The sequence below is a fragment of the Polypterus senegalus genome, chromosome 12, assembly GCF_016835505.1.
Source record: "Polypterus senegalus isolate Bchr_013 chromosome 12, ASM1683550v1, whole genome shotgun sequence".
In the NCBI taxonomy this organism is placed as follows: domain Eukaryota; kingdom Metazoa; phylum Chordata; class Cladistia; order Polypteriformes; family Polypteridae; genus Polypterus; species Polypterus senegalus.
Window position 1 is genome coordinate 53,059,818 of NC_053165.1, and position 18,613 is coordinate 53,078,430.

General features: G+C 40.5%; 1 protein-coding gene across 2 annotated transcripts in view; it reads left to right on the top strand.

Moving 5' to 3' along the window:
• pfkfb4b (6-phosphofructo-2-kinase/fructose-2,6-biphosphatase 4b) overlaps positions 1-18,613 on the top strand; it is an 82,104-nt gene that overhangs the window by 1,124 nt on the left and 62,367 nt on the right. The window lies entirely within an intron of this gene.

Sequence of the window (18,613 nt, forward strand, 5' to 3'; positions counted from 1 at the left end):
GCCTTTAGTTTTTGCAGAACAACCTTTTTTTCGGTTGTTATCGTTTATCATGCTAACCCCTTCGTTAAAGTTAAATAGAAAAACTCATGACCAACTAAGATACGAAATCTAGGGTGACGATTGAAGCAGGAGTCCATCTGCCAAAACAGGGCAAAGTCTTTTCACAACTATTGTTTTTTTGGGTTTTTTTTTTGCAGGAGTGCAAACGTTGTAAAATCAGTGGCTTGTGCAAGTTTGGATACATGCTGGATTAGAGAACTTGTCTCCTTAGATAAAGAAAACAAATGCCTGTTGTGCAAGTGTGAAGCCATGGCATAGCAAAGCTGTGCTGTGTTCATACTGATAGAGCCAGACGTCTGCTTCATTACAGAGATAATGATGGGGAGTAGGTTAGCAACAGGAGTGGTAAATGGGATTATGGCTCCATAGGAGGCTGAGGATTGTTATTCTGTTTTGGTACTGCATCAGGAAACAATCGGTCGATGAACAGGAGGTGCGTCCAAGATTTTTGATCAGTAATTTAGGTTTAATAATAGCATTCAGCAGGTTTCTTAATCTTAACAGGACCAAACCTAAAGTATTTTAACAGGATGCCTCTTAAGGTGCTACATACTACGCTGGGAGGTTAGCAACTGTTTTGTGATTTAGAATGAAAGCTGTCGTGTTTTTTACCTTGTGACCAATAACACTCTTAACTATGAAGGTGCCAGAGTTGCTGTCCAGAGTGATGCCATAGGGCAACCATTTCTGGTTCCCAAAAGACCCATTCTCAAGAAGGTTCCAGAAAGAACCCTTTAGATCTGTAACTGGCTCCATAAATAAGCATGAATAGGTTTTCACAGATTTGTGAAGTGCCAGTGGGTTCCTGATTTTAAAAGGACACTTGATGCTTTTACTTTACATTTAATTCTTTGGCTGACGCCTTTATCCAAGGCGACTTACAACATTTATGATACAGTTGGTTCCATTTCTCTTGGTTTTCCAATTGGAGCACAGGCAGGTCAAGTGACTTGCTCAGGGTCACACAGTGTTAGTATTGGGGTTTGATGCACACAGTAACACAGGATAAATTTAGGTTTTCTTGATCTGTTAGTAACCTGCTAGCTGGCCTACTGCACACACTTAACACTACTGGTCCCTTAATGGCATTTTATGGTTCTTCACTGGGTTGTGTGATTCCTCGTAGAACCATTACTTGGCAAAGCCCCACTGCATTCTGGGAAGGGCTCTCTGAATATGAAGCTGCTTCTTTGTGTTTTGAAAACTTCCTAATATGTAGAAGAAGAAGAAACAAAATCTTTAATGTATGGACACTAACAGATTAAGAAAATCTGAATTTAACCTGTGGTATTGTAAAATGCAAGGGTCCTTTTAAAATCATGACCTGTTGGTATTTCACAGCTCTGTTACTATCCATTCATGGTTATTTACTTTATGGAGACAATTTTGGATCAAAACAAATGAAAGTTTTTTTTCTGGAACTTTCATGTTGATGGGTCTTTTGGGAACCAAAAATGGTTGCCCTATGGCATTGCTCTGAAGATCCGCTCTGGCACCGTCATTGTTCAGAGTTTGGATCCACAAAGCAGTGGTGCTATACCCATGAAAGTTGATGTTACCCTCAACATCTGCCAACCTGTCAATCTCTGTTTCCTACAGTGCTTTACAATTAAGGCTACGCTATCATTAAGATTACCATACAGTAATTACAGAAAATGAGTGCAGACACTGCCTTGTTCTTACAAGTGAAGTACATCACTTACCTTTTGTGATCAACAATAGCTTATTTCTATTATTCCACAAAAATTCTAAAGGGCGGATTGGAAGTATTACTTGAACTGTGACTAACAGACAAGGGAGGTGGCGCCATTTACAAGGTTAATCAAAACATGATGAACAGTGTTAACACTTAATTCCAAGTTAAGTTGCTATGGCAAAATGATTTTAAATGAAGAATTCAGTATTCAAGTTTGTCATAGCTGTCTTACAAGATGGCATCTCTACAAATGTAGTGAGTTTGAAACAAGATCAATGTTAAAGTTGTTTACCAGATTTTGCCCACCCTCCCTGTATTCATTGGGTATATTTCTTGACTACTAAAATGCAGCGTGTAGTACGCACCTGGGTGACTGTAGATATGAGTGGATGTGAGCTGAAGCACTTCTCTGGGGCGACGTATAAGATCACCATGTTACACCTATCCACGGTTACACCGTTAAGTCTGAGTTTAGGGGATGAGCCAGCAGCCTTAAAATCCCGTGCCTTAGCCCCTACAGCATTTACAAGAGCACTTGGGTTCCTTTAAACTGTCTTGGTGTTGACAGCCCTGGCACAGAAGAATGGCTTTGCTCCTACCAGAATTCCTAGATTCACATAATTAACATGAATCAATTGGGCACACTCTTGAAAGCAATGGTACTATATTGGGCTATGTGATTCCTCATAGAAGCAATGCTTGTTAAAGAACCATTTAATTCTGCGCGGGGTTCTTAAAATAGAAATCTTTAACATTTGGTAGGCAGCCTAACAGAATACTAACAGATCAAGAAAGCCTGAACTTAGCTTGTGTTGTGGTTTGCAGTGAGAGTGCTTCAAAAATCAGGAATCCATTGGCATTTCACAAATCTATTACCATCTCTTCATGGTTGTTTATGGAATGGTTTACTGATCTAGATAACTAAAAGCTCTCCCCATTGGGTCAGGAAATCTTTCATGTATGGTACGCTACCTAGAAGTACGCAAACAGATTTAAGAAAACCTGAACCTATCCTGTGGTACTGTATGGCAGCAAGAGTCTTTTTTAAAACCATGACCTGTTAATATTTTTATTCAGGGTTATTCACTGTTACAGATTAAAATAAATAAAGGGTTCTTTCTGAAACTTTCATGAAAATTGTTCTTATGGGAACCAAAAATGGTTCCTCTATGGCATGGCTCCGAAGAACCACTGTGGCACCTTTTATTTGTAAGAGTGTAGGTTTCACACAAAGCGAACATTGCGTTCATTCATTCATTTGGCTGACACTAACACATGTGACAAGTGACTTTAGAGTACACAATGCCACAGTTGTTTAGTTCTGTGATTAAGTTTTTATTAAATGCCATGATTTTGGCTTCATTGTATAGCATTTTGGGAATGTAATCAGTGTGTAAGTCACCATGTAAAACCACTTCCGGTTAAATATCTTTTCTGATGAACACCATCCCAAGAACTTTATAGCTTACAATTACAATCTATATGCTTTTTATGGCGCCTTAGCATAGAAGTCCCACTCCAAACGCTGGCTGTCTGTACACTCCAGTGGCTCACATCCTTAGTGGAGTGCTACACAGTGAGCCAGCAGTGGGATTTAACATGTCACTCTTTCCTTTCTAGTGTCACTCCTTCGACAAGAGGTCATAATTTTCCCACCTAGCACAGTACAAAGAAAGGAATGTTAATAGACGGCCCCTGAAGACCACTGGCAGCCAGCTTAATTACTCCCACCCGGTGGAGGGGGTAGGGGACAATAACTTATGCGTATTCCTTTACTGTTTGTGTGAATTTTTTTTTTTATTCACTGCACATTTAAGTAGGAGTTACAAAATAATTTTGCTTTTGATGGAGAGAAGAATGTTTGGAAAGCGACTCACATTTTCTACTGAGTGCCTGTACACGTCATCCGCTTACTCTGTAATTATTGCTGTCTTCCTTAAGGTCAGTTAATACGTAAAGAGGTCGCTTTCATAATAAGGTAAGAGGGCCGCCGCCAACGGCTTACAACACAAGTAAGTGCCTTCTTTAAATGCCGCTGTGGCCCAACGTCCTGCCAAACATGATTAAAAAAGTAATTGGTATTAAATGTCTGCTACGTAGAATCAGAGGAGGCATAGTGGTCCTGAGTGCTGGGTGCAGATTTAGACCGCGATCCAGTCTGTGTGGATCGTGTAGGCTCTCCCAATGTCTACTTTGGCTGTTCTCTAGATGCTGCGTTTGTCCTTTCGCATCCTGAAGACGTCCATGCTAACTTGATTGAGAATTATAAATAGAGCCCAGTGTGAGAGTAGGCCCTGCAAAGGAAAGGCACCAGGATTGGTTCCTGCTTTGAACTTGATGCTGCAAGAATATGCGTCAGCACCCCAAGGCCATGAAATGCATAAAGCAGGGTTGAGAATATTATGTTAATTCACTTAAAAACTTCTTTTTTCACCTATGATCCTGAGTGTAAAATCTGTCTGAATTAGAATAACAAATGCTGGCTTTGCGACTTAGGGATAGTGACAGTGGACTGTAGTGCACAAGAATGAGTGTTCAAACACAAGTCGGCCGATGTGTTGGCTCACATCGTCAATGCTTACATTGAAAATGCAGCACTTGTACTATGGTGATGAGCAGGGCCGGATTAAGGTGGGTACTATTGATGCTGCAGCATTAGGCCCATTCCTGAAATAGGCCCAGATGAAAACAGACGAGAATCTTCCGGAAGCTGAAAAGTTTTCCTTTGCTATATTAACCTCAAAATAATTCTTAGAATGAAATTTGGAGTCCCGACTTTCGGACGCCTAGACACAGTGTTACTTATTATACAGCTACTATTGTTCTTTGCTCTGTGACGTAACTATAACGTCGTCGTGTTTATTGTAAACTGAAAATTTCAAGTTAATGCTATCAATTTTACGTTAAACAGTTTACTTAGTAATTTAGCTGCGTTTTTTGCAATATCTTGGGGATTCTTGCCACTTTATTATTGTTCGGTAAGTGCAACGTAGTAAATTTTTCACCTTGAAAGTTAGTTGTACAGTAAACATCGATGGCTATTTAAATGGTTATCTGTAAAGGTAAAACTAAAAGCCGACCCACGGGCCCGGCATGGATGTTTAGAATTTTTTAAATCCTCGACAGGATTCTTGTCTATTATGAAATTTAAATTGTGGACAAATTTTTACCCTCAAGTGCCTGACCTGAGTCACTTTGACCCAATGTCTCTGCAAATTCATTTTTTCTTACTCAGTTTCATAAGACAATTGCAAAATTTTGTGTATTTCATTGTTAGGTTTTCTGCATTAAGTGCACTTTTCAGACAATTGCTATTGAATGTTATGTTACATAGTTTGATGTTAATCTCGAGTTGTTACGATACTACGTCGTTATTATTATTCATGTTCAATAAATGCTGGCTGGTTCTGTCGCAAGCAGTTAAAGCTCCTTGGTCGGTCTGAGTGCGCATGTATGGTGAGTGTCGAATGCCGAGAAAAAATAGGCCTTTTTTGCGCTGCAGCATCAGGCCCAATTTCGTCTTAATCCGGCCCTGGAGATGAGAAATCCTTGGGAGAGCATGTCATATTTTAGACTACATGTCGTCTGCAGGCTCTGTAATTGTTCTTACCTTCCTTAAAGTCATTCAGCATGTGTCACCTCACATTGCAGGTACAGTAGATCATCGCTATCCATAGATTCCATTCAAGCGGATTCGCTTATCGGCTGTTATAAATGGGTCGCTCTTGGCCTCGGGTAGAGCAAAAAAGGCAACAATCAAACTTCACTATCTACTGTATAGGAAGTAAAAGTCATAATTCTGTAATCAAAGATCCTTCCCAAGCTTCAAGGGAACCAGAGTGGAAGGCTGGCGCATCCACCCAACTCCATCTCCCCCTGCCAGTCCTGACCTGGCTCATCTCCTCCTTGGGGACTACATAGAACTGGGATGTGTTGTGATGAGCTTAGCTCATTTTCAGTGCACAGACTTATGTGTTTATGGTAACCGGTAGCAAAAGTGTAACAGAAAATAGAGTCCACCTGGAACCTAACCCCATTGTTCCCATAGGATCAGTGCTCCATTATCTGCAGGGTTTTACAAGAACATAACCACTCATGAGTAACGAGAATTGAGTCTGTACGCAACTATTTTATGATCAAGTTACTTGTGTTTTTGGAGTTGCTTTAAAGTAAGTCATTTAATATAACGGTGTCCGCTGAGCGTGCATCCATTTTTTTAATTTTCTAAAATTGCAGGCATAGTTGTGCAGTGCAGTATTTTGACAGCATCAAGTGTAAAACCATAATCAACTCTAAATGGGATGCCAGTCAATCCCACACCACACCAGTCACCCTAACCGGCATGTCTTTGGAAATGTGGTAGCAGTGGGAGATCTCCCAAACAGAGACGCAGACTCCACACCAGTATGACCAAGCTGGGATTTGAACTCAAAACTCTTTAATGCTGTAAAAAAAGCAGTGCTGGCCATTAGCTGGGAGGTGAATAAGTTTAAATAGCAATAAAGATGGGCCCCTCTTGTCATATTCTATATGCGCGGCCATGATACAATTAAGTTTATTCAGGTTTTTCTAATAACGTATGAAGGCAGCATTTTATGTAGCGCTTTCCTTACAAAGAGCACTGATTTCAGTGAGTAATGAGGTGCTGTAAACCTCAAATGTCAAAACCTGTTTATAAAACAAAAAAAAATGCAGACACTATCTGTTTTTAGTGTTTTCTTTGACTTACTGCTGGTGTATCTGGATAAACTGGTTTAAAATTTGACCACATAGCCAGGCCGGGGTGTGGTACCGGCTATGCAGGGAGAGTGGGATCAGACAAAGGCTGCTGTTCTGACACGTCGCTCCTGCGTGGCCTGCACAGGTGGGTAAACACCAACTGGACGGCTCTTCCCAAGTGTGTTAAGTCTGCCTTTGGTAATTTATTCATTCTCCACAATCTGTAGCTTTTAAGGATGCAAGCCCACATTCTTAAGCTCACTCATATAGTATGCCTAGAAACTGGTTTGTCTGGGTGTCCTTCTGGGTACTCTGGTGATCATCACTCTCTACATCCTTCTTGCTCAGGTTACAAAAAATGAGAAGCCCAGATAACACGTTTGTCCATCGAGCAGTCTGTTAGGGCGTATGCTGAGTTCCTCCTTTATTTATTGGTGTTGGCTGGAAGGCAGCCAGTAAGGCTGACAAATCAAACTGCGTCTTTCCTGCACTAGCGATGAGACATGCACTGGGTGGCAGGGAGGAGTGTCACAAAGAGCATCACTTTATTAGACAATAGCACAGCATGAGCCACACGTGCCATACGGGATGCTGTATGACTGTACAGTGACCCGCTGGGTGCCCATGACGGATGTCACCACTTGCCTCCCTTTGACATTTTCATGTTGACTTCATTTGCAGCTTCTCTCCACCTGTTCATATTCTTAAACACTCAGCAAACAAACAGAGATCACTGAAGCAGACGAAAGGTCAGTCCGTGCTCAGCAATTCTTGAAGACACAAGTTCTGTTTTATTTTTGGACTCTGCTGTCCCCATCTCCTCGACTGCCCCTTCATTCTATTGCAAAGGCTTGTTTGGATTCTGATGAGGTTCTGTGGGGGTGTTTTGTGGCCCCTGTATAAAAAGAGGTGGACTTTAGTAGGTAGCCCCTGATCCCTCTTTATACACAGTGAAGTGGGGCTTTAATCACAGATACTTGACCCGTTAATGCATCTTAAAGTAGATTTTAGGCTCTTGTTGCGGTTTGGTTGTCCCCTGGCTTACCCCAAGTTTAGGACTAACTTGACTCTTAATGTGTCCCAAATGTCAGGATGCTCGATCCTTACTGCACATTTCCAGATTCTCCTGTTCAACCAGTCAATCAATTATTATTGGACTAAAGCGTTCATTCATGTCATAAAAAATGCCAATGCCAATTTGGACAAATCAAAGTCAAAATTCCAAATATTTAGAAACAAGTGTTTTTTACTTCACAAGCAGGGCAATTTTATGGAAATTACGGAGAAATGGAAAGAGAAGAAGATGAAACTCTTCGTTTATTCAGTTACCAAGCCAACTCTTTTTCAGTTTTAGGGGTTTAGAGGTCAGATCATATACTAGCAGCACTGGGAGCAAGAGAAGCACCAACCCTTTATGGGACACCAGTCCACCAATCACATTCAGAGTTGCTAGAAATGCAGCCTGCATGTGTTTGAGATACGGGATGAAACCACAGAAAACCCACTAGGACCAAGTAAGACATTATAATATATAGATAGTGAAGCTATTGTCACAAGACTTGCAGTATAAGGGCCAGTTTATACTTCACACTCAGAACACGTATGCACATGCATCATGGCTGCCACGTGTTCCCAGCGTTCATTTGATGCGTCCTCAGGAATTAATGCTACGCTTGTGTGCAGTTTGCATTACCAGCATAAAGTGGGGGGGCGCAGTGTGATCAAGTTGGAACATGATGTCAGAGTCTCTGTTTACTATCTACATGTGCTAGAAAGCCGCTTTGCAGATCCTCCAGGATCGACGTGCGTACTTTGATGTTTGATGAACGGTTCGATGTGGTGAAGCATAAGGCCGACATACAAATGCATTTGTGGTGCTTTTATATTCAAGTGTCACATATTCCCCAACGTAAAACATACCATCTTCTGTTCCAATCTTTATTTTTTTTTTTTACACCTTCACAACAGCATCAGAATGTATGGCAGTGTATTTCAGCCACAATGAAAAGAAATTAGGGACATGGTGAAAACGTGTATTTTGTGATTAAAGTGGAAATTTCATCTTTAATCTTGAATTTTCCACCTTAATCTCATAGTTTATTTTATCATCAAAGTAGACCGTCGTAAACATCACCTTAAAATGGACCCAGTTGTTAGTTGCTATGTGCTTCTGGGGCTTCCTCCTGAACTGACAGCAGCACCAGGCAGCAATTGTCACACAGAACACATTAAATTTATGATATTCCAGCTCTCTGCACATATAGAATCCTTAGATTTGTACTTGATATCGCTTTCATGATGACATGCATTTTAAATAATGAATACTTACAATAATTACACATGTTGTGGCAGCACGGTGGCGGAGCAGTAGCGCTGCTGACTCGCAGTGAGTCACGTCCCTGGTGTTCCCTGCCTGGAGTTTGCACGTTTTCCTGGTGGGTTTCCACAGTGTGCTCCAGTTTCCTTCCAAGGACATGCAGGTTTGGGGATTTGGTAACGCTAAAATGACGCTAGTGTGTGTGTGTGTGCTTGTTTTCACCTTGCAATGAGCTGATGTCTCATCCAGGGATTGTTTCTGTCTCACGCCTGATGCTTGCTGGAATGGGCGCATCCCTAGATTGATGAATGTAATCATTAAACATCCTTTTCAGAGATATTGTGGCAAGGAGTCCTTGGAATTTAATGGATGTTTCAGGCAATTCACAACACAGGGAAACCGAATGCTTTCTCACCATGATGATATCTCGCACTGCCACCTGGTGGAATCTTCCAGATTTCCGTAAAGTTCACGCTCAAGTATAAACAGTACAATGCTTGAGTAGCAGTAGCGTCCTGTGGAGCACGTGTCATGTTGTGTGAAGTATAAACCCGGCCTAAGGATACAGTCAAACACAATAAGATGGAAAAGAGCGAAATAAGATGTACTGGGAAATAATCAAAGTCAGGGAAGAGTGTACATATTTACAGTCAAAAGTCAGGAAAAAACTGGTGGTGGACAAAGGTAATACACATTTTAAAAGATTAATTCAAGGAATACCCTACCCAAATATAACACAATTTTATATGTTTACTTACTCCATGTAGTTTATAGTGATGGGCAAGAAAGGTTTGTAATCTCAAGTGTTCAGGCAGAACAAAGTTTCTAATAGAATAGACGTTTATGGTAACAGCAAACAATGTCAAAATGTCCACATAATCCGCATGTCAAGTTGTCTGGTTGTATGCTCACAATGTCCAAAATTCATGCATGTGTACAAAAATACTGTTAAATAAAAGATTTCCAGAAAAAAAAATACTCTCTTGAACAAAACTGAACTGAGCATTTTAAGTGTTGCAGTTTAGTCTGTAAATATGTGAATAATTTACTGATTGACAATAAATGTTGATACAGCAAGCACCAGGATGAAAGCAACAGAATGGCCATGAAAAAATAAACTGGCCATAAAAGAATAAACACATACACACTACACTAGGAGACCTGATCAGAATAGGAATTGTAGGCAGTGAGAAGAGGCACAAGACAAAGACATGGCCTTAACATCAAGAAGAAAACTTGCACTGGCAATGAAAAAATGTCAAAATTCCAAACCATTATAAGCAGATGGGCAGCATCAAGGGTTGGTAGACCTGTTTGTGTGCTGGATGCCCTGGAAGGACAACCGGCAGAGGCACCAGCATTAAACAGAGAGAGGTGCAGGTTACCTGGCAACCATCAAGCCAGACTGAGCCAGGCTAAGGGTGTCGACACCTTACGACCCTAGGGGGGGATGCGTGATCCCAGTATGCAGAGATGCATAATGGAGCTTCTATAGCAGCGGTTCTCAACCTGTGGGTCGCGACCCCGTTGGGTGTCGAATGACGATTTGCCAGGGGTCGCCTAAGATCTGTGTAAAACTTGTTATTCTACAAATTTTTTCCATTGGTAGTTACTAGTTTTTTACTATAATTGTCATTCGAGGATAGATGTTGCAGACAATTGAATCAGAATAATTTCAAACGTTTTAATTGTTGTAACTTTATTATTTTTAACTGTTTACATTACTGTACATCGAACGGTGTGACGTTGCAGGGATTTGTGCACTTCTTCTTCCATTTCCAACAACATATCTTTGCGAAACAGGGTTTTCCAGCTTGTTGGTTATCAAGTCTAAATACAGAAGTAGACTTGTTGCAGAAGATGATCTTCGTTGTGCTCTTGCAAAGACTGCCCTGAGAATTTCTGATCTGGTGAGAAAGAAGCAGCCTCATCCTTCGCACTGACGTTGGCTTTTTACGCATACTGTCACAACAATTTTGTAATATGTAGTTTACTGTTGTTATATTAAGACTGTTACCCATGCTACGCCATAGTTTTCACATTTTCACATAAGTATACAACATGAATATGGTGAATACAGTTCAATACACAATGTAAGTCATAAAGACAAAATATCATTTATTTGTAATTAGAAATACATATTTCACAATATATAATTACATATTGTTTTTGTTATTAATCACTATGCTTTAATTATGTTCAATTTGTAACAATGAAAATACATCCTGCATATCAGATATTTACATTACAATTCATAACAGTAGCAAAATTACAGTTATGAAGTAGCAACAAAAATAATTTTATGTTTGGGGTCGCCAAAGCATGGGTAATTGTATTAAAGGGTCGCGGCACTAGAAAGGTTGAGAACTGCTGTTCTGTAGGGATCTCTGGTCTGGTTCAGCCATCCTGACACCAAAAGAGACCAAAAAATGGAGTTAAAACTGCCTTGCAGCCAGATGTCAAACAAGTGTGGAGTTGGGACAAGGAATGAATCCAACACTTAAGTGGTGAGAGAAAGAATGAGGCACAGAGTTGATTAAGGCTACTAACACACTACTACATATTATTGTGGCTCGATGTTCTCGGGTTTTCACACCCAAGAAATCAGTTTCTGCAGTATGTTTTTTACCTGAAGGCTTTATTAAATAATTAAAATAGTTTAATAATTTTTTACATTTTATTGCTTAACGTCATTGTCTAAGGGGCAATGGGCAAATCTGCTTTGTAAATGTCACATCACTCATTACTAGTGATGAGCGAACTTTGCCAAGTTCGCCTCCCTTTGAGTTCCACTAAAACACAGAAACACGGAACTTGCCGAAATGCATTGAAGTCAGTGGAGAAGGACTAACTGAACACTAGATTTGACTGGATTATAATGGCGCAATTGTCTTTAAAGTGTCCCTGAGGGCTAGGGAAACATCGGTCAACCATACTGGACCGATTATTGTGCCCAAAAGAGGTGACCTGAGCTGTGTGGCAGCAGTGCCAACCACCGCACCTCCTTGATATCAAAGAAGAAATAATACAGTCAGAGATGCGCAATTATAGATTTCTCCAAAACAAAGAGGAAATGCTAAAATCATACTCAAAAGTCAGAAAAAATATTTAGGTCTTTTAAAGGCAGAAAATTCATAGTGGCTTTTCCTGTTTGAAGCCACTGGCTCGTTCTATTTTTTAAAGTCATGCTAAAGGCTCTCCAAACTGTCTGTGCTGATGCTTTGCACTTTTTATTCTATCAAAAACACAGAAATGTCTAGTAAATAGTAATAAATCTTTCTTTATTATTATATTTCATAGAGTCTCCTCTTGTTTTCATCAGGCAAAGTTTGCTTTCACTTTTGCAGCACCACATGGCTAATTATTATGCATGCACAGGGCACAAACCTCTCTTATGCTGATGTGAAACTCGAAGATCGACCAGCACATTTGGCTACAAGCATAGATAACTCGTCCTACAGAGTCTGTAATGCAAATGATCAGCATTATATACCCAGTGGGAAGTCCTATTAATGTTGGCTGTTACAGCTCCCAAGGACGCCACACTGGCATCGCAAAGCATTATGAGGCATTGGTATTTAAAAATTAAATCTCATAAAGTAGATGAATTGTCAGTAAATAGTTAGATGAACAAGGGTGAATATGAAGGCAGCAAATTCGCTGCAAATAACCCTTTGGCAAAATTTACTGATCAACATTACTTGTTACCCAAGCAATGTTTTGCACAACTCACCCCGATGGCATGACAATTATGTCATCAACACGTCTATTTAAAGATGGCTTCTTTAGCTTCTGACTTTATTCGAGACTTGATAAAAACCTAAGAACTCTTTTTGGCGAATGTTTCTCAGAAGTTTCTGGCTTAAAAAGACCTCCTTCTTTCTTAATTTTGAGAGCAATTTTGGTTTTACCCTATGACAAAAAATTGGACAGCCGTCTGGTTAACAGACTTTGCGTGTCTCTGACTACATTTTCTCTTCTGGTTCTTTTCAAAAATCTTTCTATCTCGTTTAAGCAGTAAAAATATTCACTTAAAAACAGTATTTTTAAAAAAGGACAATCTCTGTCCACACCAGCGTGTTCACATCATTGTAAAGTATCTTCTACCACACTAAAATGACTGAAAACACATTAACACATAAACATTTGCCTAGAGTGGGCATGTGCACATCAGCAGAAAAGGGGTTAGTAATGCTGCCAGCTATGGGATTTATCACAAAGCTGTAGTGACTGGGAAATTAATTGTGTTTTGTATTTGTATACAGCTTTTCAAGCTGTACACAACACAATTTAGATGCACACAGGTAAGCAACACAACAAGCACCATGGAAGGCAACTCTTCTGCGTCTGCTATGTTGAAATTTGGGTTTTATCTGTGAAGGTTGACCAATCAGGGAATGAGACTTTGTAATGAGCAAAATCCAATCAGGGAAGGGCTTTGTAATAAGCACAGTAAAATCTGAGTGTGATTGGAGTCTCCGTTGTCAAAAGTTCCAGTCTATGGCTCTGGAAAATGTTTTCAGAAGTTAAAAATATCAGGGTAGTGTTGATGAAAGGTGATAATTGGGACTATTGTCTGCATTTTAAAATGAAAACATAGTAGTGTGGACACGGCCTAAGGGAGTCTAGTTGTATGAAACTTTTAGCTGAGCAATTGAGCAAGCCATCCCATTAGACAAGCAGATGATCCATGCCTGTTGAGATAAATAGGCCCAGAGAGGGTAAGATTTTAGTGTTCTTTTCTGGTTGTGTTTTACTTTTCTTCACCCTCCTCAAATAAACTAAAATTTCCTCCTTTTGAAACTTTAGCCCCCATGGTGTTCTGTTTGGTTTGGGAAGTGCTACAACAACACACGCTAGTGTTCACAATACATTCATATGAACGAAGCCAGCCTAAAAGTGCAACAGAGACAATGTGGGTTTCCAGGAGAGACTTTACCATGAACACCGATAACCTCCCAGGTGGACTTTCTGCAGACCTGGGGCCACTAAGTTAAATGAGTACTTTGTGTTTAGGGATGTTGGTATGAACCCTGGCCCCTATGATTCTGAACTGGATTTAATAAATGGATGGACAGATAGATATAAAGCAGTCTGAAGACTGCATTTGAGGATGACTCCATGGGTAAAGGCAGGGAATCAGATGGGTCAAAGACATCTGACGTGATTAGTGGTACACCTCAGGGTTTGGTAATCACTGTGTGACTAAAGTGTTTGACTCTTACTCAAGAGGTGGTTGGTTCAAAACTGCTTGTGGCTTTACTGAGTCTTCATTTGGGTCGGTTTACTTTGCAGAAACTCGCTGCTCAGATAAGGGCGGTGGTCTGGCTGGAATTGTCCAATGCCATCTAAACATCAAATGTATAGCCATTGAATGTCTGTTGGTTCTAATTACTAGCCTGCTCATCATCCTCCATAATATACAGTAACAATCTTTAGAAGTGATCTGACCCGGCCTCTACTGTGAACTCAGTCAAGTCCTCGTTCATTCTTGTGGGTGATTTAATGCTATGCTAACATTCCTACATGTGATCTTACACAAATTAAGTTTTTTGCTCATGGTTCTTTCCTAGAAATTAGTATTTGTTATTCCTGATTGCTGTTTCTTATTCTAATTCAGAACTTTAATCTGTTTTTTGTTGTTTAACATTTGATATTAGTTTGTATGCAGTGTTACTAATCTGATCTTTTTCTGTGCTGTTATTCCCTTTGTACTCTTTTGAATATTTGTGAGGTGGTTTGACCACAGGAAAGGTGCTATATAAATAAAATACATTATTATTGATATTACTCTGTGCTAAGCTATGAGTGAACCAATGGTAGAAAAAGAATTGTTCAGTAAAGCACCATAGGATGCTGTTCACTATTGAAAGGCACTGCACAAAATGGCAGTTGTTTTCCTGTTTGTCATTTGTAAAACTAGGCCAGATGGTTGAAATAGAGGGACAGGCTGCTGGTGCTATGGTTAATGTTGCTGCCTCACAGATCCAGAGACCCTGGGTCAATATCCTGCTCAGCCATTGCCTGTGTGGCACTTGCATGTTCTCCTTGCCTCTCCATCCTAAAGACAGCGGCTCAACTCGGCTTTAGTGAGTGTCAGTGTAAGTGTAATGTATGGTGCATTGGTGAACTGCATTACATCTCATAACTGCTGGGTGGGTTTTGGCTACTCCGATCCTGACCACAACTAAGTAGGTTATCAAAATGAATGGCACAGGGTTCAAATAAATCATTAAAAACAATCCAAAGCTGTTGTCTTTATTGGTGCATTATATTTGATTAGTAGTGGACTGGCTTCCTGTTCTTCATCCATAAAATAATGAATTGGACACTAGGTAAACCAAAATCAACGATATTGTTCAGGAATTTGACAAGGAATGCACTACCTGGATGGCCTGCATGGAGACTCAATATGAGACTTTACAGCTACTGCATGTTGGCAGGGCTTGTGAATGTTTAATCTCTGACCTTTGTCTGTTGATCCCCAGCAGGCAGGGAAGTAATTTAAAACTGATAGTAAGATGAAATGTGGCCTCAGTCCAGATAAGAACAAGATAAAAATAAACCAAAACCCTGATGATAATGATGTGTTTTTTAATAGACAAAAAAAATTGCCTTTCTTTATCATAAGCTAATGTTGTTTTCAAACCTACAGCTTGTGATGTTTCACCACCCCGCCTCACATGAATCTTCAGTCGGACTATTCGGGAAATGTAAGGTCAATGTTGATTTGTTACTTGGCTCCCGAAAAAAAAAAGCAATTAAACATTAACTGTATATTTTTCATGAAAATAAAGAGCAAGTTCAGAGTATTGAATGCGTATCACTTTTCTCCCAATGCAATATGATCACAAACAACCCATTTCTGGCTGACCAGGTTATACTTTTTTATTTTGTACAATTGATTGCGGTGAAAGATCAGTGTTAGGTTACAACTCAGAGAATTCAGGTAGCTTTGCTTTCTGCACACTACGACTCGTGGCTCAGAGTTTGCAGAGCATTCACGTTATCACCATGTGCTGCCTGCTAACCAAACAAAGTTGGAAAGTATTGTAATGAAGAAAGTTCTCAATCATTTGTTTGAACTTTTTATATTGCCTTTAACTGTGGTCACTTTTACACTAAAATGCTTACCTGGGTTGGACCTCAGCCCAAGTTGCACTGCGTTAGCTGTGTGCATCGTATGCCATTTTACTGAAATGGGTCGACTCTTTTGTTTTAGCAATAAGAACACACGGTGCAGTATGTATTCAAGATTCATTTCATAAATAAACAGACAAAGGTTTTAAAAGGACACCTGTTGGTTGTTGCCTGTGCTGCCAGGTATTATTTGATTTACTGGAAAGGAACTTACAGGAAAACTGGAAACAAGCAGCAGATTTTCTTTGGGGTAGTGAAGCAGCATTAAGTGGCAGATTATCCCCCCTATGCACACTCACACTGCTTTTTGCTTGTTCACAGTTTAAAGATTTAAAACCCAGTGTCCCCAAGAGGAGGCGCTATAGTAGCAACCCAGGAGGCCAACAAATGCAGAAGCAGATCAATTCATCCATTTCCATTTTTAATTCATGCATATCCTAGCAGCACTGGGAGCAAAGTAGGAACAATCCCTTGATCAGGTGCCAGTCCATCAGAGGGCACATACATATGCATTAACTCCCACTACTACAAAACGGGGTCTCCTATTAGCATAACATGTACATCTTTGGAATGTATGAGGACAAATGGAGAACCTGGAGAAAAATCCACAGAGAAATGACACGAACATGTAGGCTTCACCATGGCAGTATCTGGAAAGGGAGCTGAACTCTTGACTTTGGGGCAGTGAGTCAACAGTGCTACCCATTATGGAGGGAGGAGCAAAGCAAGAACACAAATTATTAAAGGAAACACACAAAATAACACCTGTGGTTTCTCCACAACTTTGAGAATGCTCATCAGTCTCTCCCTCCTTCCAGTTGAGATGTCCATTGCCTTGATGGACATAAAAACAAAAATGAGAGGACATCATTCAGTCCATCGAGCTTATTTATTTAGCTCATAGCTAAGCTGTCCCAATATCTCATCCAGATTCCTCTTAAAAGGGTCTCACCATTTCTGTTTCAATTACATGTCTTGGTACTCTTTGCACAAACGAGTGCTTTCTGCCTTCAGTCCTAAATGCACTTCCCTTTATTTTCCACTGCTCTCCTCGAGTACATGATTTGCTCTTTAGCTGAAAGTATTCTCCTGGATAGACTTTATCAACGCCTCTGGGGATTATGAAGACCTGGATCAGGGTCCCCATGCTGTCTCCTCTGCTCAAGACTAAACTGGTTTAATTCTCAGTGTCGGTCACAGCAGGACATGTCCTTAAGTCCGTGGACACACTTGAAGTGTGTCAGCTTCAAGTGCTGCTATGTCTTTCTTGTAGTGTGGTGACCAGAACTTCACAGAATACTCCAGATGTGGTCTCACTAGTGCTTTATATAGTCTAAACATAATGTCTCTTGACTTAAAGTCAACAGGATTTGATTCTGTGCACTGCTTTGATGCTGAAAATGTTGTGTCAACATAAACCCCTAAATCCTTTTCAAAGGTTGCGTCCTTTAAGACAGAGTCTCCCATCTTGTATATATAACTGGTGTGCCTTTCGTCCAGGTGTAACACTTTGCACATTTCTACAATAACAACCACCTTTTTCCAAGTGTTCCCCCCATTCTGAACCTCGTCCAAGTCTTCTTGAATTGTTTTTTGCTGCCTCCTGAGTGTCTGCCATTCCTCCAATTTTACTCTGATTGGAGTCACATCTCCAGGGCAGCTCTTCTGCTACCCACCCTCTTAAAAAGACAGCGTGCAGCTCATTGCACATCTTGGGACAGGGTGCTGCCCCCTGTTGGCGTTAAGGTCTCCAATCTTTGTTCCAGTCCCCCATGGTCTCTCTCTCTCTCTCTCTCCCTCCTTCAAGATGATTGGGCATTCATGGCATCTGGTTAGTTGCTTGCCCTCTAGTGCCCTGAATGAACATTACGTGTTTCTTAGCCCAACTGTATCCCACTTTGTAAGTCTCAGGTACCCACCTGGATTATCCTGTACAGTAACAGCTTATTGCTCTCTTGAGGTGCCCTTACTCCTATACTAGAATGGCAGGTGTTGCTAATGCCAGCACATTCTTTCACCTCTGTCTCCCTCTCTTTTAGTGTCCCATAAGGCTCACGCTCAAGGTCCCATGCTCTGTTCCACACTTTCCCACCTGCACTTCTCCAAGTTTAGCACCAGGGCTAGAGGACTAGTGTCGAAGAGCTAGGGTGTATATCACTCAGTCCTTCAATCATAAAGGGCCTGGTAAAGTTTGGTAGTACTACATGAAACTTCTTACAGCCAATATAGTCTAAGACAAAAAGGTTTTCCTTATTGGAAGTAAGCAAAGAGAAGCTTCACAAGCTTGTATTTCTCTGCCAATAAACATGAACAGCCCACTGGGGAAACATGATGACAGCAGCGTCCTAAAATACAGATGGTCATATCAAACATGCCATGAATCACTTAAAAAGAAGAAGCATCTGGTGATGTTGCCATTTTAGACACCCACCTAAGTACAAGAGATATAAGCAACAAAGTTGCGAAGGACCCACAAGTTGGGGGCTCAAGATGTGGGCCTGTAGCATTTTTAAAAGAGTACAGCCTGACCTTCTTTGCACATGTGAGCTTGCCTGTAGATAAACCAGCTAATTCCTGCCTTCTTTTAGAAAATCCTCACAATCCTCCATTTACTTTCCAAACCTGCTCATTCCAATAGAGAGTCAAATGGAGATTGAGCCTATTCTGTCATATGGGGTGCC